The sequence below is a fragment of the Tamandua tetradactyla genome, chromosome 14 (assembly GCF_023851605.1).
Source record: "Tamandua tetradactyla isolate mTamTet1 chromosome 14, mTamTet1.pri, whole genome shotgun sequence".
Lineage (NCBI taxonomy): Eukaryota > Metazoa > Chordata > Mammalia > Pilosa > Myrmecophagidae > Tamandua > Tamandua tetradactyla.
Window position 1 is genome coordinate 70077749 of NC_135340.1, and position 25442 is coordinate 70103190.

The 25442-nt window shown below is 39.3% G+C and overlaps 1 pseudogene; it reads right to left on the reverse strand.

Annotated features, from left to right (window-relative positions):
- Positions 1–296: 296 nt before the first annotated feature.
- Positions 297–25442, reverse strand: part of LOC143655462 (ATM interactor-like) — a 38247-nt pseudogene continuing 13101 nt past the window's right edge.

Here is a 25442-nt window from a genome sequence, read left to right on the forward strand (position 1 = left end):
TTGAAAATTTTGTACTTAGCACCTGCTAAGTTTGACTTCAGCTAAATGGTTAATATTGTTTTTAAAAATGTAGAATCAATTTATTTGTTATAAAGAATGACTGGTTTTGAAGGGATAATGGTAGGCAATGCAAAAACAATAATTTTTAGATCAGCATCATACACTTGATAACACACTCATGTTTATACACAAATTTCATGTTTACAGGTACAAAAGACAAAGACCTTCAAAGAATCTAAGCAACTGCATAAACAACTACATTCAACAGTTAATACTGTTGCCCTATTCCTCATTTTCTAAATCCAGAAGAAAACTGGAAATGCCATCTCACCTGTGGACTTCGCTTTTAGAAGTTGGGGACTGTGTAGTTCTGCACATGTCCGTGTTTCCACAGAGCTGAACTGAGACTCCATCGTGTTCCAGGCCAAACTGGCCAGAAGGAAGTCACCCATGGCCGTTTGAGTTTCACTGCCGGTAAGAAACAGACTCCCCAGGGTTTCAAAACCTGAATTCATAGTCTATGTTTCTGTACTGCTCAACTGAACTTTGCTTTCTAGAGCAGGTAGGTTTTTAGTGGAAATACCTTCTGTTTGGGTTTCTGTGTCAGATGCATCCGTGCTCATGGAAAAGCTGGAGTAGTTCAGAATACTGCCCAGAGGCATATGAGGGCTGCTGTCTAAAAAGTTTAAGTCTGTCTGTGTCTGTGTATCAAACACTTCAAGGCCCAAAGTGTTAGCATTTCCCCTACAGCTTTAGGACTGAGCAGAGGTGTCCGCAAGTAAAAAGTCAACATGGTCTCTATGTCCAATGATTCCAAGACTGGTTCAGTGTTCATATTGTTGAGTTCATTCTCTCCCAATTGAGTTTGAACATCTGAGACTGAAAAAAACTCTGCTCACTGAAGGTTGTTTTTTGTTTTTTGTTTTACTTTTTTATTGTATAGTATAACATATAAACAGAGCAAAGAAATTAAAAAGCAACAGTTTTCAAAGCACTCATCAACAAGTAGTTACAGGGCAGATCCCAGAGTTTATCATGGGCTACCATATGATCCTCTCAGATTTTTCCTTCTAGCTGCTCCAGAATATAGATATAGGAGGCTAGAGGGCTTAAATATTTTTTTATCATCACAATTACTTCTTTTCCTTCTTTCTTGTGAACAATAACATATATACCAAAAAGCAATAAATTTTAAAACACAGTGCCACAACTAGTTGTAGAACATAGTTCAGAGTTTAACATGGGTTATAATTCCACAATTTTAGGTTTTTACTTCTAGCTGCTCTAAAACACTGAGACTAAAAGAGATATCAATTCAATGATTCAGCATTCATATTCATTTGCTAAATCCTATCTTCTCCGTATAACTCCACCATCATCTTTGAACTCTCCATCCCTCTCTTTGGGGGTGTTTGGGCTATGGCCATTCTAAATTTTTCATATTGGAAGGGTCTGTTACTAATATGGGGTAGGGAGATGGAACTATCTGATGTTCTGGAGAGGCTGGGCTAGGTTTCAGGACTTATCTGGACCAGGGACGCATCTGGAGGTTGTAGGTTTCTGGAAAGTTACTATACTGCGTGGAATCCTTGTGGAATCTTATAAATTGCCCTCTTTTCTTTAGAATTGGCTGGAATGATCCTGGTTGGGGTTGGCAGGTTGTGATAGGTAGCAAGGTTTGACTGAACTTGTGCAAGAGCAACCTCCAGAGAAACCTCTCGACTCTATTTGAACTCTCTCTGCCTCTGATACTTTACTAGTTACACTTGTTTTCCCCCTTTTGATCAGGATGGAATTGTTGATCCCACAGTGTCAGGTCTGGATTCATCCTGGGGAGGCATCTCCCATGTCACCAACGAGACTTTCATCCCTGGATGTCTTGTCCCACATAGTGGGGAGGGCAGTGTTTTCACTTGCAGAGTTGGGATTTTAGAGAAAGTGAGGCCGCATCTGAGCAATGAAAGAAGTTCTCGAAAAGTAACTCTTAGGCATGCCTGTAGGTAGTCTAAGCTTCTCCACTATCTACATAAGCTTCACAAGAGTATGCTTCATGATTGAGGCCATGGCCTATTGATTTGGGTATCCTTAAATTTTGACATAGTAGCAGGGGATTCCCTGATGGTAAAGTTTAATAGTTCCATATTCTTTCTCCCATCCCTCAAGGGACTTTGCCAATACTTTTTGATTATCTGCTTATTATATTCTAGGATGTTTCCAAGCATTACAATAATCTACACAGGATTAAAGTATCTCTTTCTTATTCCGGTCTCCCTGTGTTTCAGTTGTTCACATGAGCTATACAGATAGGTTGGATTAGATTATGTGCTACAGAAAATTTTAGTTTCAAACCAAATAAAACTTTTTTCCATTGGTCTCAAAGCGCATGTGTGGTTCTAAAATATAGACACTGTCTTCCTTTCCCTTGTATTCTGAATTACTTTAACCCCAACCTGGTCAGCTTCGTTCTTATCTCTAAATATCAGGTTGTAGTTATAAAACAGTCTCTCAACATCCAGAAATAATAATCACCACTCCGGACTTAATGTGTCTGCTCTACAAGCTTACAATCTAGGCCCCTGTTTGCTTATAAGCATTTTCTAAAGGTGACCATACCACTGTTGTTCTTTTGTTTCAGGCTTATTTTGTCTCAGCAAATGTCCCAAATGTTATTTCACATCGTTGCCTGCCTCATGGCATTTTTCCTTTTTGTAGCAGCACAACCTTCATTCATAAGTAAACACCATCATTCACCAATTTACTTCATAGTCAGGGCATCCTTCAGCCACCTGCCTTCATCAGGCATCATGTCTAGTGCTGAAAGTCCACAGTCGATCAACATTCTCAATTCTAGATAATTTCATTGTTCCCAAGAGAAGGAAAACCAATAAATATGTCCTCGCCCAATAGGAAATCTAAACCTCGTTTTAACACTTGTTCCCGTTATTTACTTCTGCTGTTGCTGTGGTAGTGCTGATGGTTTCCTTTTTAACATAGCTTATAGCATGCAATAGCAGTTTTCCCCCTCTACCCTGGACTTTTAAACACTCTTTGTACACGAATCATATCTGTGAAGTAATTTTTGCAAGAACTAATTCATATTTCTAGTGTGAACCAGTGGGACATGACGGTCTATACAACCCCTTTCAATCTTATTCATTTTCAATATGGTAATATTACTTATAGACCCACTAGAGAACTGCCTTCATTCCTATCTATTCCCTTACATTGGAGTTCAATTTCAGTAGCTAATGGTTCACCCATCTCTAGCTTCTATGTATCTCTAAGTCCGCTATATTTTATGACCTTCATGCTGGTCATTAAAGTGGAATCATAGAGTATCTATCTTTTTGTGTCTGACTTATTTCACTCAGCATTATGTCCTCAAGGCTCATCCATCTTGTCATGTGCTTCAGGACATCATTTTGTCTTACTGCTGCACGATATTCCATCATATGTATATACCACATTTTGTTGATCCACTTGTCTGTTGATGGGCATTTGGTTTGTTTCTATCTTATGGTGATTGTGAATAATGCTGCTGTGAACTTTGGTGTGCAAATGTCTGTTTGTGTCATTGCTTCCAGCTCTTCTGGGTATATACCAAGTTTGTGTCATTGCTTCCAGCTCTTCTGGGTATTGCTGGATTGTAGGGCAACTCGATATTTAGTTTCCTAAGGAACCGCCAAAGAGTCTTCCATAGTGGCTGCACTATTATGCATTCCCACCAGCAGTGCACAAGTGTTCCAGTTTCTCCAGATCCTCTCCCACATTTATAGTTTCCTGTTTGTTTTATAGCAGTCATTCTTATAAGTGTGAAGTGGTATCTCATTGTAGTCTTGATCTGCATATCCCTTATAGCCAATGAAAATGGGCAGCTCTTCATGCGCTTTTGAGCCATTTGTATTTGCTCTTCAGAAAAATGCCTATTAATATCTTTAGCCCATTTTATAATTGGGTGTTTTGTTCTTTTGTCATTGTGTTGTATGATTTCTTTGTACATACATGAAATCAAATCTTTGTCCAATATGTGTTTCCAAATATTTTCCCCCATTGAGTATGCTGCTTCTTCACCATTTTGACAAAGTCTTTGAGGTACAGAAGCATTTGATTTTGAGAAGTTCCCATTTATCCATTTTTTCTTTTGTATCTTGTGTTCTGGGTATGAAGTTTAGAAAGCTACCTCCTATTACTAGGTTTTGAACATGTTTCCCTACATTTTCTTCTAGAAGCTTTATGGTACTAGTTCTTATATTTAGGTAATTGATCCACTTTGAGTTAATTTTTGTGTAGGGTTCACTAAAGTTTATAATTGGTTCAGATTTCTCAATTTCTTGATTTAAAGTTTTAGGATCATTCTGAAGTGACAAACCATGAGTTACAGTCTCTGCTACTAAATTGTTGCTTATAATATGGTCTGTAGAAATCCTGTATGATGAACAGGCATTCGCAAAGATGTCTCCACACAATATTGTTTGGCCATGTGTACATGGTCATTTGTGGAACTTTGCACTCCATGGGTTTGAGTTTCTCTGGAGATCCCACCTGACTGGAAACAAGCATCTAAAAAGCATTAAGCTATAGATGATGTTACTTTAGAACCAGGTAGCAGTGTTTGAGTATGAAACTAATAGGAAGTGAAACTTGAGAACCAAACTTCAAATCGGTTTGAAAACAAGACAATACAGAGGAGTCTGCGGAAGCCCACTGTGCAAAAGGCATGAAGCTTGGTGAGGCATAAGATACATCTGTCTGTGCATTGATAGAAGAAATGTTGTTCTGACATGTGTTCCCTAGTTGTAGTAAAGCAGTAGGTGGATTTTCACTCAATTCTCTTGAACACCTGTACTAATTGGCTCCACAACTATGGGATTCACAATTTTTGAGAGGCAGACTCTCCTTAAGATAGCCTCTAAATCTAGGCCTAAGATCAGGGTTCCTACAAAAAAGGTAAGTAAGTGAATGGTGCCTGTGGCAGAGCCCTGATGAGCCACACCCACTACCACGGGCTGGGCCTAGTTGTCGGCTGTAGTAGGGACAAAGACAGGCATAGGAGATAACTGCATAACAGGTAGTTTAACCAAAGCCACTTTGGGCTTTGGAAAAAGCAACTTCTGAGGATATGTTGGAGGTGGTGTAAGAGTCTGTTTTCTGGCATTAAAGCTGCAACAGTCTTCAAAGGAAGCTACTAGCTTTATTTCTGCCGTTTCTGGATCTTGAGTGTCTGGTATAGAGGTTGGTTTATCAAGCAATGTTTCGATAGTCTTTTTTTGACAATTTCTGCTTGTTCATGGACTTCTCCATTTCCTTTTCTTACTAGGTGGGTCCTAGTGCTCAGCAGGGATCATATGGCCAGTTCCATAGCTGTATGGCTGCAAGGCAGTTCTGCTGACGTAAGGACTGCCACGTGTGCCCTGGGATGTCTTGCCACAATCTGCATGTCTTTTCAAGTCCCATTCAATACCATAAGAATTGTTGCACTTACTACATTTATGCTTCTTTTCAGCATGCATTCTCATAAAGTGCTGCTTTACAAAAGAGAATTGAGAAAATGGTCTATCAGGGCCTCTCGGGCATCCTTCAATTGGACAACAGTAGAATTTCAGGACAGTTTTCAAATCTTTTCTTATAGTTGGATTTACTATGCCATCCTGCAGGCATTGGCTCTTGACTAGTTGCATGTTGAGGGCAGGGCTATTGGACAGGGTCTCGTTGCAGCTGCACACAGTTCACAGGATGTTGGTGCTCAGGGCCTGGGACAGCTCACTCACTGACAACTGGTCAGCTCCTGGGCAGGCAGCCCTGGAGCTGTGAGGCTGCTGCCTTTCCACTGCAGGCCATGGCCGGCTGCCCCGCAACCATCCTGGAGGACCCCACGGGCAGAGGTGATGGTGGGTTCCCTTGTACCATGAGCCCAGTCGCCACTGTCTTAGAGTCTGCCATTGCCCCCCTTGCCCTGGGTTTTGCTTGTTAGTTATTTTGGGGTTCCCTTTTTCACAGCAGTTTGGTTGTCCCCTCTGTTTCTGAGGAGACAGTACTCCCTCTCCTGGGTATTTGAAGCCGACAAAACTTTGCCCCAGATTATCTGCCTCTGTAGGTTCATACACTCCTTTCATTTCTCCAGATCCTTTTTCTTGAAGGGAAAATCCTGGAAGGACGGGCACCCTGCAGAGAGCTTTCCTAAGTCAGTCTTTCCCAGTCAAAACTGGGCCAGAGACCCACAAATGGAGCACAGACTGGCTCCAAAGTGCCCTGGGAAAAGGACCAGAAATGGCAGCAAAAGTTTCTTTCATGGCTCCCCAAAGCTGAGCTTTCCTAGCCTGCCCAGTAAATGCAGCCCTTTAACTGTCTTCCATAGTCCTGAGGAAGCACAGCATCTTTACATTTCTCTGCCATAGTCCTTGTCGTGGCAGGTTGAAATAAGGGCCACACTCAGAGGCTGGGTCCCCAGAGATCCAAAGTCACTAATCAGAATTCGTGATCAGTAATTGGCCATGTCCACCCCTAGTCTTGGTGAAGAGGATTTTTATGTCCTTTTCTGTCACTAGTGAGCTAGCCATGGGCTGGACCACACGGCAGCCAGCTTGCAAAAGTATGGGATGTGTACTAGCAGCCTCTACACTGAGAACAATTTGCTGTTTTCTCCCACAATTTATCAGACTCTTCCTCCTGCTCTTCCCTGAAAGTTGAACAGTGCTCTTCTGGCCTCTGGAGTTTCAAGATAGTTATTTCAGACAGTTCCTGCCTATTTAATATTGTTCTGGTGGAAGGACCAAGTCCTGGACTCCCTACTCTACCATCTTCCTCCATGCATCTCAATTTTTAATGATATAGATCTTTCTGTATTGGTCCAAATGCTTTTGCATCTTTCTCTCTAATAATGCATAATATTCCATAATCTGAATCAACCATAATTTACTTAAATGACCTCCAATTGATAGATACATTTTGATATTGCTGTTAGAAACAAAACTCTACTCACATATTTGTACATAACTTTGTTGAACACACGTCTTAATGATAAATTTCTAGATGTGGAATTACTAGGTCAAGGGTATGTGCATTTTCTGTTTTCTCTGTGAAATGCTTATACCTATCCTTTGTCCGTTTTTCTTCTGTGTTATTCGTTTTTCCCATTATTAAATTATGGGCTTCTTTGGTTTGAAATAATTGAGTTTTAGGAAAAGTAGCATCTCTTATTTCTCATGAAATATGGATGCATTTGAGAAATTAAGCTTTTCCCCAGGGATTTATAATTCCTAGAATATCAGTACTTCACCTATTCTATTTTTAATTCTGCAAGAAAGGCCACAAAAGAAATCTCTTGCTTTTACATTATGGCGTTACCATTTCAAATTTGTTAAGCCTGACCAGAGCATGGAAATGCTTTCAATCCTTACCAGGTAAATATTTAATATTAAAGTAAACTCCCTTGAATATTCACTATCCCTTTATTTCCCTACTCTCTATTTATTTGACATGAAAAAATCTCCTCCTTTGTATCTCCTGTAATTGATCTCCTTTTATTTGAGCATTCAAGGCATCAATTCTTGACCATCAGTGAGTTCTTGGCTTATGGTAGCTACTCAATAAACACTTAGGAGGTTGTTGAACCAGTGTATAGATAATACCAGGTTCTGCAGAATGCCTTTTCATCCATATATCAACTACTCTGGGTAAAAGCTTACAAAACATGAAGTCGTGCTCCTCCATTTCCTGATGATATAATAATGGATTCCTCCAATTTTGCCTTCATTGTAAACATTATATTTCTGTCTATTCTACGAGATTGGAAGTCCATTGAATGCCTAATTGTGTCTGATTCATGTGTATACACACCACAGACCCTGGCACATTAAAGGGCCTCAGTAAATATATTGAATGAACAGAGAAATGAATGAAGTTATATTAGTGTTCACTTATCACCAATTAACAACAGCTGAGACAACACTGCCCCTCTTAAACTTTGTTTTAAGACCATTCTCCAAAAGACCCCTTCCCCGCAAAAGGATACTCAGAAGAAGCTTTTGAAGCCAAATCAACCAGATCCCTCTCAGTGATTACTATAAACCAAATTGCAAAAAAACACAAAAATCCAGGCTTGAACCATTTTTAAAGCAATTCAAAATATTTAATAGGATACTGAATTATTCTCTAAGGGAAACTGCTCTCTTTCTCTGGTTAGATAGTGTGTTGTTTTTCTTCAACCCAGCAGCAGTAATTGATTAAGTGAAAAGTAAATACATAACATAAAAGTGAAAGCTGTTAGTTACTTGGATTGCTCAGAAGCCAGGCTGCTTCAGGGCCATCTGTGCTGGGGTTTCTGAATCCTTCCATCCTGAGATGATGATATTTCACTTTCTCAGTCCAGGGAAGTGAATCAGCATGCAGCCCAGCATCAGGAGAGAAGCCTCCCTGGGACATAGGAGCAGCCTTCCTTATCAGCTTGAATCGTTTCTCAGTGGAATTCCACAAAGCCAAAAAAGTTCTGCTGAATTCAGAACTTGAGCTTGTCACAACACGCTGATTGGACTGACAGTTTAGCTCGGGATCCTAGAAGAAACATAATTGAGTAGGGGCTAATGACGTGAAGGGAATCAGCTCACTGAAGAAGAGATGGTATGTTGCCATGGGGATTTAAAGCTTGAGAGGGATTGGAGAGGGACTACAAAATAAGGGACCTGGACCCAGTGAGAAAACTGGCCCAGAGAGGTGCCAGCTTTTCCTGGTTTGAAGTGTGAATGGAAGGGAGATGAATCAATGGTGATTTTAAGTATTGATTCCTCTTTCCAGAACTTTGGTGGTGAAAGGGAAGAAGACAATAGGTACTCCTGAAATACTTGTCACATGGCAAGGATTGGTGTCATGAGAGTCACTAATGGAGAAGCTGAGAGTATTTTGATGGTCACAGCTGATGATCTTGGCTCATGAAAGGGTGACTGACATAATGAGCTGTAGAAAGTCAACTAATGAATAGCAAGAAAGACGCTATTTGTGTTGCACACACTAGCTACACAAATTCACTCAGCCTCTGTCCTTTGAGGCCTAAGGTAATTAACTCCTATAATATCTTTGGAAGACAGAATAATGGCCCTCCAAAGATGTCCATGTCCTAATCCCTGGAACCTGTGAATATGTTCACTTACATGGCAAAAATGACTCTGCTGATGTGATTAATTTAAGGACCTTAAGATGTGGAGATTATCCTGGATTATTTAGGTGGGCCCAATATAATCACAAGGGTCTTTATAAGATGGAGGCAAGAGGGTCCGAGTTAGAGAAGGAGATGATAGGATGGAAACAGAGGTCAGAGGGATGGGAGGAAAGGGTCTCAAGCCAAGGATTGGCCTCTAGAAGCTGGAAACACCAAGGAAATAGGTTTTTTAGGTTCCAGAGCCTCCAGAAGGAATACAGCCATGTCAACACCTAGATTTTAGGATATCTGACCTTCAGAAATGTAGGGTGAATGAGTATTAGTTTAAGCCACTAAATTGTAAGGTACAGCAGCAATAGGAAACACATATAGAGTCAAAGAATGATTATGAAAAGATTAATTTGCACGTTTAGTAGACATTAGCCTGGAATAAAGGGAATGTGTACAGCGTTAGCATAGAGCTGCTCGCTGGTTGTCACCACTCCCCAACCCAACCATGGTCTCCCACACTCTATGCCACGTGCTGGTTTTGTTCCTTTTCCCTACAATTCCCTTTTGCCTTTTCCCACCTGTCATATTCTTGTTCATCTTTCAGAGCAACTCAAATATCACCAACACTTCTATGGTAGTCTCTCTGGTGTTTCTAGAAAGAGTTAAAATTTCCCCCTTTCTTCCCTTTTGGCTTTGGTCATGCCTGTACTACACCACTTATTATCGTGTCATTAAATTTACCTCTGTGCCTCCCCTATCTCCTCCCTTGCCCTTATCTGAGTCTTCACAGAGATAAATTTTAATCTTGTCCCTATTTGGTAGAATTTCAGACAATTTGTTGGCAAAACATCAGCCCATTATGTCTTAAATTGCACTGCTTTCCTATGTAACCTACATGACATTGAAATATAAAAACTGCCTTCATGTGCATTTAAATCTATGACCCAGTAAGAAATAATGAGGATAAGCTATAACACAAATGAGTTCCTTCTGAGGAGGAACTGTGGCCAGTTGGTGAGCAGGGATGGAGCCACAAAATAAAAGGTCAGTCTTCACATAAAAGCAGCTTGGAAAGTATTGCTGGTGACACAGCAGCTTTTCCATATACCACATTTCATCTTTATAAATTCAGTTTACTATATATTTCATGCAAGAGAGGAAATCTGAGAGAAATTAACCCATCATCCATAGATAGATGAAAAAAAGGCGCATCTTTATGTCTAATTATCATTCAGGACCCCAATATTTTGGATTCACTGAAACATTTCAGATTAATGTTCTTAAAATTAGATTTTGGTTAAAACATTAGTTGCCTCACTCCCATTCAATCATTATAACTTGTTTTAAAAGGAACTCTGGGGCAGGGCTCAAGGTTAGTTCAACGGTAGAATTCTCATCTGCCATAAGGAGACCTGAGTTCTATTCCCAGCCCATGCACTTCCCAAAACAAACAAACAAAATTCAACAGATGGTGCTGCAATAATGGTATACTCGCATGGGAAAAAGAATGAAATGTGACCCCAGCCATAAAGCATACAAAAAAAGAAAAGGGAAATCTACTTACATCTTAAAAAGTCCCGGGGAACATTTATTCCAGGATGGTCTCTAGAATTAAGATCCGTTCTGCCTTTACTCTCTTTTGTTTCCATAAATTATCAACTGTACCTGATTTCCCTGACAAGAAAATGTTTAGATTATGTTTAGCATACTATGCCATACTAACCAATAAAAAAGTTTATTTTTAAATTTTACAATAAAACATCTGCTACTCAAAAGATTTAATTTCTGTTCTCTGGAAATTTTATCACTCCTGAAAATTGCTATATAAAGGAGATTTTAGAATAGGTCAGAGAAGGATACAAGCAGATATCATGGGCTCAGAATTCAAGGGAATAGAAATCTACAAGACTGTTCAACAGACTAGCAAATTACTAGCTGGTAGAATATCCTAGTAATGAAATTAAAATGAATGCTCTCTGCAGCCACAAAAAGTTCCAGTCACTTTCTTTAAGTTCCTCTAACATAGACATATAGACATATGGACAATAGCTCAGACGAATTGCAATCAAATAAGAGGAGCTTAAGTGTAGAAAATACATGATCAACCCAGTTCTCTTCTTCCTGTGCCAGGGGCATAGCTATATGCCATCTGGTGATTATTGGGGGAGAAAGCTGCCATCTGCCACTGTTGCTAATACATGGGAAAAGGGTGGCTCTCCCCATCCTGTAAGCCTATGGGGGATTTCCTTATGCCTGTTTACATACCCCACGGCTCCAACTGATGAGTTAGAATTTACTCTGAGAGTGTGTAAATGTGTGTGTCCCACTTATTCAACAGCAAATCAAGATATGCCTTTCTTGTAACCTCTTAAGTGACACAGGTGCCGCTGATAGCTTCAGCCGGGCCGCGCGACCGGTACACTGGGTGGGTTTGGGGCGAGCTCGCAGGGAATTAACCTGGGTAAGCTGAAGCCGGCGCTTTCCCCAGCCGGCGGTCGCGAGTAAAGTCTTCACTGAGGCCAGATACGGGTTAAAGCTTTTATTGTTACACTCCGGGATGGGCCACCCGGGAACCCGAGGAGTGAGACGTCTGGGGTCCGAAGACCCCGGGGCTCGGACGACCCAGAGCGGGGTAAGCGTGGGGCTTAAGTACTCTCGGGGAGGGGTGGAGTCTTGGGCGCACACGTCAGGAAGGGACAGCCAATCACACAAGGCAGGAGGCAGTTGCTAGGCTGAGGGCTTAGGTTAGGTATAGAGGATAACAGGAAGGCTTGCGGTTTAGTGGTGAGCTACGGAAATGGGCGGTCTACAACAAGAGGGGGAAGGGGGGAACAGAGAGGGGGGTTACAGGTACGGAGGGCAGAGAGTGAATGTAGAGAGGGAGAGAAGGATTAAAAAATTTTAAGCATGGCTAGGCTCCAGTCCCTGAGAAATATGCCACACACAGGAGACTGTGTTTGGACAGATTACGCATCCCACAGCAAGACCTCTTCATATCCTTCCTGACTCAGATGTAGGATGCTACTAAATACAACCTAAACTAGAGAGATAAAGTTGGATTGCAACCATAAAAACAGACTACAAAGTGGACACAAATAGAATCCGTGGTGTGAAAAGGATCTGCCAGTCCTTCCATTCTACTCATCTTCCATGGAGTACTGCAACTAAATCACCTTCAAATAAGTGTTTCCAAAGGCACTCAGAGAAGAATTTTTAAGTGCCATCTTTCCTTATGCCATCCACATTCAAAAAAAAACAAGAGGAGGACAATAAAATCATTTCAAAGAGGCTTTAACTGAGACCCAAATGGAACTCTTTCCAAAGCTTATTGAGGGAAAATAGGAAGAGAAAAACAGGGACTAGAAACAGACATAATTTCCTTCTCAATTTATGTCAGGTTTGCCAGTTTCTCAAACCTCTGCACATAACAGGTTCTCGATATATTGTCACTGATTGAATGAATGAATAAGTGAATGAATGAACGAATTACTCCTCTCTATAGAATAGGAACATTTGGCTCCACCTGAAGATCCATCTCCACGTATACAGTCCTTACCACCAATTCTACTGTTAAGAAGGAGCGGTTTTATGAGTTCCAACACAGTATTCTGGAGCTTTCTGTTGAAACACTAACTTTATGACCCGGTTCTGTCTTGCTCTCAAGATCCTGGCACCCACCTTTCCCATTTGTCCATCTGCCTGAATTCTTGTTGTCGTAGCATCTCTAATGCCCCAGTCCTTCAAGACTCAGAAATTTCCTAATATATAGTCTCCATTTTGGTATCTGGTTTCTGACCTAGAAGCACTTATAGTAGGTCTATTGCTATACTTGTCCCATCCCGATACTTCTGCAGCAGATCCCCCAGTGACTGTAGTTGAGAAATTAAGAGGGAGAGAAGAAAAAAAGAGCCAAACTAAAAGGAGAATACTGTTTCAAAAAGGGTGAAGAGGACAAAAGGGAAGTTTCATATTCTTAAGAAGTTGGGATTACAATTTTTTTAAAACTCTCCAAATGACTCAGAATATAATTCTATTCTTAAACATCTCTGGAGTACCCTGATGTAGGACAATGTTCACTAGAATCTGATTCTTGAATTCTAGATCATAGCATAGTTTTGGAGAGTAGTTGTGAATTTTGAAGCAAGTTAATTTGCAACTCTGTGCTTCAGTGATCTCATGCATCAAAGAATCATTCCTACTTGTCCCCATCATTGTCACAAGGCTGCTGAGAGAATCAATGAGATGCTGCCATGTGCATAAACAAAAATATTAAAAGTTTCTCATCTCCCAGTATAAACTAAGTTGTTCATTGGAATCAGCTTTTAACAGGCCATGTTTACAAAAGTTGTTGTATAAAATGGCACAAGAATTTCTCCTTCTGATTAAGATGGAGTAACAGGGGATGAATTTATCCAACTCCTTGAACAACTGAAAAACTGGGCAAAAAATATACAAAATAATGACTCTTAAGACATTATACATAAGGTATCAAAAAAAAGTGATTCTAAGATAACAGGAAACAAACATGGGGAGACCTATCTTAGAGAAAGTTTCCAGGCTATAGCGACAGGGAGCAGAAACACAGGTAGAGCCCAGCAATCTCCCTGAAATGAAAGGACGGAGCTGGGAAAATAAAAGCATCTAGAGTTCATGGAACAGAGAACCACATAAAAGAGCTGCAAAGAAAAAGAACACCAGAAATGTGCTGAAGATTCCCTCAAGACCTCCTTGACCCTTCACTGAGCAAGGACTAACTGAAAGGATTAGAAGCAACAGTACTTGGAGTTCACAGAGGGATAGATATACTGCCTGTTAACAACAGCCACAATAGAAACCCCTCATAATTCACAGACCATCAATCTGAGTACTAAGAAGAGTCTCAGCTCACTAGAGGTAAATAATTAACCTGAGAATAAATGCAGCTCTGATCCCACCTAACAAAGCTTAAAACCAAGTCTCAAAAAAAAAGTTTTCAGATAACTTAACCACATCTCAGGAAAAAGGTCATCAATATTGATATGAATACAAAAATATCTAGCATCCAACAAGATGAAATTCAAAATGCCTGAAATTCAATAAAAAATTACTCATCAATATGGTGGAGTGGAACACTTCAGGGCTTCATCCAAATGCACCCTCCACTCCCCACCCCATCCTCACAGAATCTTTTAACCAGCAAGAAATGGCAGGAACATCTTTCTCAAAGCTCTATAAAATGGTTAAAGGATGGCATTAACAGGGCAAGTGTCAAATCAAGAAAAGGTCACTTAAAAGCTATACAACTTCATGGTGCCCTGGTAGGTTCCTTCCCCATCCCCTCATAAGACCCACACAGAGAAAGTCCCTGCTTACAGTGCACATACCTGGTCCAGTTTCCAAAGTGAGCAGAGTAACCTGTATGCACATAAGGGAACATGTCTCTCTGGTCCAATTTTTCTGGTGGTGTCTTTAGGGACCCACCAACTGAGACCTTTCTCTGTATGTAGAAGGCAGCTCTTACGGAGCTATTCCCTAAACTCACTGTATGGTTAAACTCAAGAACAGTGCTCACACAGGCTAATCTGCAAACTCTGGGAATGGTGTTTGCTTTTTCCCTTCTCTTTTTACTTTCTTGCTTGTTCCTGGCAATAAAAGAAACCTCTATCATAATACTAGCTTGATAATAATATAATGCATAAGAATAACCTCCAGAATGACCTATCGACTTGATTTGAAATCTCTCAGCCACTGAAACTTTATTTTGTTTCATGCATCTTCCCCCATTTAGTCAAGAAGGCTTTCTCAATCCCACAATGCCAGGTCCTGGCTCATCACCAGGAGTCATGTCCCACATTGACAGGGAGACTTACACCCATGGAAGTCAGGTCCCACATAGTGGGGAGGGCAGTAAGCCGACCTGCCGAGTTGACCTAGAGAGGGAGGACACATCTGAGCAACAGAAGAGGTCCTCTGGGGGTAACTCATCCATAATTCTAAATAGGCTTACCTTCTTCTTTGAAGGAATAAGTTTCATAAGGGCAAGCCCCAGGATCGAAGGCTTGGCCTATTAAATTGGTTGTCCCCAGTGCCTGCCAGAATATTAGGAATTTCAGGTGGGGAAGTTTCATATTTCCACATTTTCCCAAGTCATTCAAAGGTGCTTTGCAAAAACTTTTTTATTCTCTGCCCAAATTACTTTGGGATGTATCAGGGTATCACATCAACTTGTACAAACCAACAACTTCTCACTCCCTAATTCAAGTTTCCATGTAATTATGGTGTTCAAATAAACTGATCATACAAATTAAATTAGATAGTGTGATACAAAAAATATAAATTTTGCGCCAAATAAACATCTCTTCCTTTGGTCTCACACTGAAGTTGAAGTTTGAAAACACAGTCAATATAATCCTTTACCCTTTCATCTTATTTACCTTAGGCCTAACCAGATCTGCTTTATTCATATCTCTAATTGAATTCTGATTTCTTTTTCAGCTTTTTAAACGGTTGTTGTTGGGAGTAATGTTGACTTTCATAGCTGCAGAACTCTAGCTGAGTATCAGGTGTCACGCAAATGCCCAAAGTTCCAGGGAACAACCAGGTTATAAACAAAGCACTCCATATCTCAGAATTTATAAATAACAGTTACTACACAGGAATAGATGTGACTACTGTAAGAGCTTACAATCTGGGAATCTTTACACTAAGCCTTCCCCTGATAACCTGTGCACTCAGATTCAGTTCTCAGAATTTGTACATTATAGTTAGCTCATATTAGTGAGATGTTAAAATGTTTGTCTTTTTCATTTTTGACATTTCACTCAACATACTGTCCGCAAGTTTCATTCACCTAGTTGCATGCCTCACAAATTCATTTCTTCTTGCAGTCACTCAATATTCCATTGAGTATGTACACCATAGTTCACCCCTCAATCACCCCTCAATGTACTCTTAGGCCACCTGCATCCACTGTAAATTGTAAATACTGTTGCCATAAATACCAGCGTGCAAAAGTTCATTCATGTCCCGGCTTTCAGTTCTTCCAAATATATATCTAATAATGGGGTTGCAAGATCATATGGCAACCCCACACTTAGGTTACTGTGGAACCAACACATTCCCCTCCAGATGGAATGCACCATTCTACTTCCCTACCAACAATGAATAGGTACATCCCTCTCTTCACCTTTTTCCAGTATTTGTATCTTTCTGTTCATTTTTCAAACAATTTAAGTCACACACTGTACTGTTTTGAATCTGTGGTGGACCCCAGAAAAGCATGTCCTTTAATCCTCATTTAATATTGCTGGCTGGGAGCATTTTGATTGTCCCCATGGAGATGTGACCCACCCAATTGTGGGTGGTAACTTTTGATTAGATGATTTCCATGGAGGTGTGTCTCCACCCATTGAAGGTGGAGTTGCTTACTGGAATCCTTTAAAAGAGGAAACATTTTGGAGGGAGTTCCTTTTGGTAGAACCACGAGAAAACCAGCAGATGCCGCCATGTTCACCATGTGCCCTTCCAGCTGAGAGAGAAACATTGAACGTCATTAGCCTTCTTGAACCAAGGTACCTTTCCCTGGATGCCTTAAATTGGACATTTCTATAAACTTGTTTTAACTGGGACATTTTCTCAGCCTTAGAACTGTAAACTAGCAACTTATTAAACTCCCCATTTTAAAAGCCATTCCATTTCCGGTATATTTCATTCAGGCAGCTAGCAAACTAGAACACACACCATACAATTCCTCCTAAGTTTGGATCAATAGTCTACTAATGATCAATAGTCCCTGGTATAATCACATAGTTAGGCATTCACCACCACAATCATATATGAGGACATTTCCATTTCTTCTGAAAAGAAAGAAAAAGGAAAGTTATAAAAATTAAAATTAAAAGGAGAAACAATACCACCAATAATTCCATATACCTCCTTTATGCCCCCTCTTGACATTTAGCTTTGGTATATTGTCTTTGTTTTACTGGAAGCATATTACAATGTTACCATTAACTATAGACTTTAGTTTGCATTGATTGTATTTTTTCCATATACATCCCATTTTTCAACACCTTGCAATGTGGACATTCATTTGTTCTCCCTCATGTAAAAACATCCTTATATTTGTACATTTACTCACCATTATTGACTACTCTAGGTTTTGCTAACTTATACAGTCCCAGTCTTTATCTTCTATCTTTCCATTCTGGTGTCATACATGCCCCTAGCCTTCATTTTTCAACCATACTCACACTCATCTTTGTTCATTGTACTTACAGTATTGTGCTACCATCAGATAGTATTGTGCTATTCATTTCTGGGAATGTACAATCAATTCTGTTGAACATTTTATACTCCTTCAGCATCACATGCCTGATCTGTACCCTCTTTCTATCACCTGATAACCTGTGCCCTCAACTTCAACTCAGAGTCCATTCATTAATGTTAGTTCATATTAGTGAGATCATACAGTTCTTGTTCTTTTGTTTCTGGATAATTTCACTCAACGTAATGTCCTCAAAGTTCATCCACATTGTTGCATGCTTCATGGTTTTATTCTGTCTTACCACTACATACTATTCCATCATATGTATATACCACAGTTTGTTTATCCACTAATCCATTGATGAACATTTAGGCTGTTCCCATCTCTTGGCAATTGTGAATAATGCCGCTATCAACATTTGCGTGCAAAATGTTTGTGTCCCTGTTTTCAGTTCCTCTGAATATAAGGCTAGTAATGGCATTCCTGGATATATACTTAGCTTCCTGAGGAAACACCAAACTGCCTTCCAGAGTGGTTGCACCATTATACATTCCCACCAAGAGTGAATGAATGTGACTCTTTCTCCACCTACTTTCTAGCACTTGTAATTTTCTACTTTTTTTTTAATGACCCTTCTAGATGGTGTAAGATGATATCTCATTGTGACTTTGATTTACATTTCCACAATAGTCAGTGAAGTTGAGCATCTTTTTATGTTTTTAAGCCATTTGTATTTTTGCTTTGGAAAAGTGTCTGTGGATGCCTTTTACCCATTTTTTTTATTTGGGTTGTTTGTCTTTTTGTTGTTGAGTTGTAATCCATAATTGTTGTAATATATAATAGTAATAATATATATAGTTGTAATATATAATCTCCTTATATATTCTGGTTATAAAACCCTTATCTGAAATGTGGCATCCAATAATGTCTCCCATTGTATAGGCTGCCTCTGTACTTTCCTGAAAAAGTACTTTAGGCACAAAAGTGTCCAATTTTGAGGACATCCCATTTATCTATTTCTTTTTTCATTGCTTGCACATTGGGTATAAGGTCTGGAAAACCATGTCATACCATAAGATCTTTAAGATAGTTCCCCACATTTTCTTCTAAAATTTTTATATTCCTAGTTTTAATATTCAGGTTTTGATCCTTTTTGAGTTAATTTTTGTAGAAGGTGTGAGATAGGGGCCTCTTTCATTATTTTTGGGTATGGATATCCAGTTCTCCAAACACCATTTATTGAAAAGGCTTCTTTGTTCCAGTTGAATTTACCTGACCGCCTTATCAGCCATAGATGAGAGGGTAGATTTCTGAACCCTCAATTCAATTGTATTTGTCAGTATATCTATCTCTATGCCAGTAACATGCTGTTTTGACCATTGTAGCTTTGTAATATGCTTTAAAGTATAGTAGTGTGAGATCTCCCATTTCATTCCTCTTTCTCAAAATACTTTTAGCTATTCAGGACACCCTGCCCTTCCAAATAAATTTGGTTATTGGTTTTCCTCTTTCTGCAAAGTAAGTTGTTGGGATACTAATTGATGTTGCATTGCATCTGTAACTCAATTTGGGCAGACTTGACCTCTTAACTATATTTAGTCTTCCAATCCATGAGCACAGCATATCCTCCCATTTATTTAGATCTTCTTTGATTTCTTTTACCAATTTTTTGTGCTTTTATGTGTACAGGTCTTTTGTAGCCTTGGTTACATTTATTCCTAAATATTTTATTATTTTGGTTGCTATTGTAAATGGATTTTTTTTCTTTATTTACTCCTCAAATTGCTCATTATGAGTGTATAGAGATAGTACTGATTTTTTTCTTGAAGATCTTGTTGATCTTCAGCCACTTTGCTGAAAGCTTTGCCACTTTAGCATTTACTTACTAGCTCTAGTAGCTTTGCTGTACATTTTAATCAGAATTTTTTTCATATAGGATCATGTAATCTACTAACAGTGAAATATTTACTTATTCCTTTCTGATTTGGATGCCTTTTATTTCTTTTTCATGTCTAATTGCTCTAGCTAGAACTTCCAGCACAATGTTGAATAAACAATGGTGACAGTTGGGCATCCTTGTCTTGTTTCTGATCTTATTTTTTCATATAGTCTTTTATCATATTGAAGAAGTTTCCCTCTATTCCCATCATTTGACATCTTTTCATCAAGAAAAGACATTGAATTTTGTCAAATTTCTTTTCTGCAACAATCAAGATCATCATGTGGTTTTCCAATTTCATTTACTGATATGACATATTGCATTAATTGATTTTCCTTTGCTGAACCAGCTTGTATACCTGGAATAAATCCAACTTGATATGGTGTATAATTCTATAATGTGCTGTTGGATTTGATTTGTGATTATTTTTTGAGGTTTTTGCATCTATATTCATTAAAGAGATTGGCCTTAATTTTTCTTTTCTTGTAGTATCTTTTTCTGGCTTTCTTATTAGAGTGATGTTGGCTTCATAGAATAAGCTAAGTAACTGTCCCACCTCTACGATTTTTTTGAAGAGTTTGAGCAGGATTGGTATGAATTCTTTTTTGAATGCTTGGTAGAATTCATATATGAAAACATATGGTTCCTGGACTTTTCTTCTTGGGAGATTTTTTCATCACTAATTCAATCTCTTTCTTCGTGGTAATTTGTTGAGGTCATCTATTTCTTCTCTGGTCAGTGTTGGTTGTTCATGCTTTTCTAGGAAGTTGTCCATTTCATCTACATTGTCTGATTTATTAGCTTATAGTTGCTTATATTATCTTCTCATTAGCTTCTTTATTTCTGCAGGGTCGGTAGTTGTGCCCCCTCTCCCATTTCTGACTTTATTTATTTGCATCCTCTCTCTTTTTCTGTCATCCTAGTTAAGGGTTTGTATTAGTTTGCTAAGCTGCCAGAATGCAAAATACCAGAGATGGGATGGCTTTAAAAAAGGAAATTTAATAAGTTATAAAATTACAGTTCTAGTGCCAAGAAAATGTCAAAACTAAGAGAAAGATATCTTGGCTCAAGGAAGGGTGATTTAGGAAGCCATGTTACTGGCATCTGCTGGTCCTTGTTTCTCATTCCATTGCTTCCAGCTTCTGATGCAAGTGGTTTCCTCTCTAAGCATCTGTGGACATACACTTAGCTAATCCAGAACAAAACTCTGGGTTTCATCTCTTAAGTTTAGCATCCACCAGCACCAGAGCTTTCTTCTCTTCAGGTTCTGGCTATTTCTGTGAGTCTTTGTTTAACATCTAGACCATTTCTGGCTTGATTTCCATACATCTATATCCACTTTCTCTGTCGGCTCTGTTCTCCAAGCTTCAGCATTTGTTCCAGCTCTGAGTCCTCTCCATAATGCTTCTTCTTTTAAAGGATTCCAGTAAACTAAGCAAGATCCATCTGGAATGGGTGGAGTCACATCCCCATTTAATCAAAGGTCATACACACAACTGGGCACCCCACATCTCTGTGGAGATAATCTAATCAAATTTTCTGTTCTGCAATATTGAAGGATTAAAAGAAATGTCTTTTCTTATGGCTGTCCCCACAAGATTGTATCAGGATTAAAACTTGGCTTTTCTGGGGTACGTATTAGTTTCAAATTGGCACGGCATCAATTGATTTTTTTATTTTCTCAAATAACCAACTTCTTGTTTGCTTGACTGTCTCTATTGTTTTCATGTTCTCAATATCATTTATTTCTCCTCTAATCTTAGTTTTTCTTTCCTTCTGTTTGCTTTGAAGTTAGTAAGCTGTTCTTTCTCTAGTTCCTCCAGGTGAACAGACAATTCTTCAACTTTTGTTCTTTCCTTCTTTTTTAATGTAAGCATTTAGGGCAATAAATTTCCCTCTCAGCACTGCCTTTCCTGCATCTCATTAGCTTTGATATGTTGTGCTTTCATTTTCATTTGCCTTGATATATTTAGTGATCTCTCTTGTATTTTCTTACTTGACTCACTGGGTCTTTAAGAGTGTGCTGTTTAACCTCCATATATTTGCAAATTTTCCAGCCTTCTTCCTATTACTGATTTCCAACTTCATTCCATTATGATCTGAGAAAGTGTTTTCTATAATTTCAATTTTTTTTAATTTATTGAGACTTGCTTTGTGACCCAACATGTAGTCTACCCTGAAGAATGATCCATGAGCACTTGAGAAAAATGTAAATCCTGTTGTGGGGTGTAATGTTCTGTAAATATCTGTTAAGTCTAGTTCATTTGTTGTACTGTTCAACATCTCAATTTCCTTATTAATCCTCTGTCTAAATGTTTTATCCCTTGATGAGAGCAGTGTATTGAAGTCTCCAAATATTATCGTAGAGGTATCTACTTCTCCCTTCAGTTTTGTCAGTGTGTGCCTCATGTATCTTGGGGCACTCTGGCTCAGTGCATAAATATTTATGATTGTTATGTGTTCTTAATGAATTGTCCCTTTCATTAATGCATAGTGTCCTTCTTTGTCTCTCTTAATTGTTTTTCATCTTAAGTCTAATTTGTTTTATTAGTATAGCTACTACCCTTTTGATTGGTCATCATTTGCATGAACTATTTCCTACCTTTCATTTCAACTTATTTTTGTCCTTGGGTCTAAAGTGAGTCTCTTGTAGACAGCATATGGATGGGTCATCTTTTTCATTCCATTCTGCCAGTCTATGTCTTTTGATTGGAAAGTTAACCCATTAACATTTAACATTATTGCTGTAAAGACGGTACTTTCTTCTACAATTTTGTCTTTTTAGTTTTATGTGTCATATCTCTCTCTCTCTCTCTCTCTCTCCTCTCTCTCTCTCTCTCTCTCTCTCTCTCTCCCCTTTCCTGATATTCTTCATTTCTGCACTCTTCTCCAAACTCTCTCTCCTGTCTTTTCCTAGCTCCCTGTAGTGCTCACTTTGGTACCTATTCGCAGTGTCTGTCTGAAAATATTTTAAACACTCACTCATTTCTGAAGGACAGTTTTGCTGGATACAAAATTCTGTGTTGGCAGAATTTCTCTTTCAGTATCTTAAATGTATCATAACACTGCCTTCTTGTGTCCAAGGTTTCTGCTGAGAAACCCTCACATATTCTTCCCTTGTATGTGATGTATCACTTTTCTCTTTCTGTTTTCAGTATTCTTGCTTGGTCTTTGACATTTGACAATCTAATTAGTCAGTGTAGTAGAGTCGGTCTATTCGGATCTATTCTGTTTGGGTACAGATCTGTAATTGTATGTCTTTCATAAGAGAAGGGAAATTTTCAGTGATTATTTCCTTTATTATTATTTCTGCCCCTTTTCCCTTCTCTTCTCCTTCTGGGACACCCATAACACATATATTCATGTGCATGATATTATCATTCAATTCCTTGAGGCCCTGCTCATATTTTTCCTTATTTTTCCCTATCTGTCCTTTTGTGTGTAGGATTTCAGATGTCCTGTCCTCTAGTTCGCTAATCTTTTTTTCTGTCTCTTCATATCTGCTGTTGTGGGTCTCCATTGTGTTTTTTCATCTCTTCTATTGTGCCTTTCATTCCCATAAGTTCTGCCACATATTTTTTCAAACTTTCAAGTTCTTCTTTCTGTTCTTGTAGTGTCTTCTTTATATCCTTCATCTCTTTTGCCATGTCTTCCCAAAACTCATTTTTTTCCCTTCTAATGGGATTTAGCATGCTCGTTTGAACATCTTTAATTAATTGTTTCAACTCCTGTATCTCATTTGAAATGTTAGTTTGTCCCTTTGACTTGGCCATCTCTTCATTTTTCCTAGAATGGCCCATAACTTTTGCTGGTGCCTAAGCATCTGATTTCCTTGATTAGCTTATTCTGGAGGTTGTTTTCACTCTTTTAGCTAGGGTTTTCTTGTTGGTTGTCTTTGTTCTCTACCTGTTCTTTGGCATTCATTTCAACTTATTCTAGACCTCTAGCATAGTTTCTGTTTAACTGATCAGAATTTTTCAGCACTTTTTTTTCTGGTTCTTACCATACCTATAAGGAACCTTTTTTTTTTTCTGAGAATTGTCTCCCCAGATATAATTGATTCCAATCATATTTTCCCAGACCAGACAGGCCCAGGTCTCAAGTGGATGGTGTTATCAGTATGAAGTTTCCTTGAGGATGAGACCCAGCAGGTTGTCAAACATTCCTGTGAAGCCTCTAGACTCTAAACTTTTCCTATTCTGCCCAGCAGGTGGTATTTGTTAGCCTACAGTTCCCCACAGGCATAAAGTGATGTGGTTCCTATAATTCTCAGCAGATCCTGTCCCTGCCAGGAGTATGATGAGACAGAGGCTGAGGTAGAAGGCAAACTTAAGCTGCACTGTTTTCCAGCCCCTGGGGTCTGAATTCTCTGAAGGAGTGTCACCACTTCAGCTGGGCCCTGACCCCCACATTTTCTTGGGAAAGATATGCCCTTTAAGGAATTATCTCCCCCACTTGACTGATTACTTTGTTTCACAGACTTATCTTAACAACACCCTGGCCTAGGGCCCCCTGAGAGTTGAAAATGCCTGAGGCTTTCTCCAATGAGCTACTTAGAACAGTTTGTGGGGTTTTCTTGTTGTTTTTGTTTGTTTGTTTGTTTGTTTGCATGGGCAGGCACTGAGAATTGAAACTGTAGGATCGTTTTTAAAAAGAAAAAATGAGGGAAAAGGAAAAAATCACATCCTTTTTCAAAGCCAGTCCCCAGACCCAAAGGCTTGCCAGCCAAAAGCTAGAGTTGGTACCCAGCTTTATGTGCCCCACTTCTTGGGGCATAGTCCCTTTCTAGTACTCTGGGCTTGGCTGACTCCAAAAGCCTCCATATTTATAATTTGTGTTTTATTTCATTTTATTTTTTTCATCAGCCCCACCTCCTCTCTTTTGGGGGGACCTCAGGATTCCTACCTGCTCTGGGTTTTTCTGTGCCTGGAGCTTGTCTCTGGGTTTTTCTGTGCCTGGAGCTTGTATTCAGCAGTTCAAGTTCATTAAAACCACAATTGGAGCTTGGCCAAGCAACTTTCCCTTGTTCTCAGTAGAGATTGTTTAAACATATGAACTTTAGGGAGATATCTCCTTCACCTGACTAGTTACTTCATCTCACAACTATACCTTAATTCCACTTTTGCCTGGGGCAGGGCTAAAGCCTGATAATGCCTGCAGCTCTATCTAATGAATTGTTTAAAAGTGTTTTTTAAAAAAGTCCTTTTCACAGCTGGACTCCCACCCCTTAGGTTTGCCAATCAAGAGCCAGAGTTGGTACCGGACTCTATGCACACCTTTCCTTCAGGCCCAGCCCTTTTCCAGTATTCTAAACTTGTCCAACTCCAAAAGCCTCTGGGTTTTTTTGTTTTGTTTCATTTTTTTGGCAGCCCTGCTTCTGCAATGCCAGGGAGAAACCTTCCAATTACTTCTGTACTTGCTGTAGGTTTATCTGTGCCCAGAACTTGTATTAATCTGAATATGTTAATTAATTCTGCAATTGGAGCTTGGTTGAGCCTTCCCTTGCTTCTAGTAGAGTCTGCTTTATTTTCCCCTCAGGGAACCACCTCCAGAACAGCCTGCCATGACTATGGGGAAGGGATGCTGTCCTAGTCTGCTAGCAGCCAGAAGGCAATATACCAGAAACGGAATGGATTTTAAAAAGGGGAATTCAATAAGTTGCTAGTTTAGAATTCTAAGGCTGAGAAAATGTCCCAATTAAAACAAGTCTATAGAAATATCCACTCAAAGGCATCCAGGGAAAGATTCCTTGGTCCAAGAAGGCTGATGAAGTTCAGGGTGTCTCTCTCAAGTGAGAAGGCACATGGTGAACATGTTCAGGTTTCCTCTCTCATTTAGAAGGACACATGGCAAACACGGTGTATCTGCTAGCTTCTTCTCCTGGCTTCCTGTTTCATGAACCTTCCCAGGAGGCATTTTCCTTCTTCATCTCCAGAGGTTACCAGATGGTGAACTCTGCTTCTCGTGGCTATGTCATTCTGCTCTGCTTTCTCTGAATCTCTTCTCCAAAATGTTTCCTCTTTTATAGGACTCCAGTGAACCAATCAAGACCCACTCAAATGGGTGGAGACATGTCATCACCTAATCCAGTTTAACAACCATTCTTGACTAAATCA